Source organism: Chrysochloris asiatica, unplaced genomic scaffold (assembly GCF_000296735.1).
Source record: "Chrysochloris asiatica unplaced genomic scaffold, ChrAsi1.0 scaffold00114, whole genome shotgun sequence".
Lineage (NCBI taxonomy): Eukaryota > Metazoa > Chordata > Mammalia > Afrosoricida > Chrysochloridae > Chrysochloris > Chrysochloris asiatica.
This window is the reverse complement of record NW_006408632.1, coordinates 4,733,056-4,734,000: the sequence shown is the minus strand read 5'-3', so window position 1 is coordinate 4,734,000 and position 945 is coordinate 4,733,056.

The following is a 945-nucleotide window of genomic DNA, read 5'->3' as shown; positions in this document are numbered from 1 at the left end:
ACTAGTCCTTAGAGAAGAATATCATGCTTGGTAAATTGGAGGGTTAGTAAAAACAGGGGGGACACAGTGTCAGTAGCAATGTTGTTGTTGTTAAGTGCCATTTGTTAAATGTCATTGATTCGGTTCTGACCCATAGCGACCCTGGACAGGGTTTCTGAGGCTGTAAATCTTTAAGGGAACAGAAAGCTTCATCTTTCTCCCGTGGAGCAGCTGGTAGTTTCAAACTGCTGACCATGCAGTTCACAGCCCGATTCATAACCACTATTTTAGCAGATCTCCTTGTCAGTAGCAATAGGCTCAAGTTTAACAGCAATTGTGAGGAGGACGCAGGATTGGGCAGTGTTTCATTTTGTTATGCATAGAGTCAATATGAGTTGGAGCTGATTAAAGGCACCAAACAAAAACAACTTCTAGGCACCACCTTAATTCATTCAAATGTCTTAACAAAGAACATTTTGGATAAACTATTGATTTGGTCCCTGTCCTGAGGCCATGTATAAATTAATTAAGTTTTATTGACTACAGAGATTAGAGATAGGAAATAGTTTTATTTCTCAGTTCAGAATGTTTTGGGTCTTCCAAAGTATCTCAAAATTTTGTTTGGAAATTGGCCAGTTATTGTCTGAGTTCATCAATTTCTTCTGTTTGTTAGTTGTGCTGTCAAATTGGTTCTGACTCACAGTGACCCTATGCACAACACAATGAAACACTGCCTGGTCCTGCTTCGTACTCACAATTGTTATGTTTGAGTCCTTTGTTGCTGCCAGTGGGTCAATCCATCCTGTTGGAAGTTTTCCTCTTTTTCACAGACCCTCCACTTTACTAATCTTGATGTCCTTCTTCAGGGATTGGTCTCTCCTGATACATGTCCAAAGTATGAGAAATGAAGTCTCTGTCATGCTCATTTTTAAGTAGTAATTTGCACTTCTACCAAGATTGTTTGTT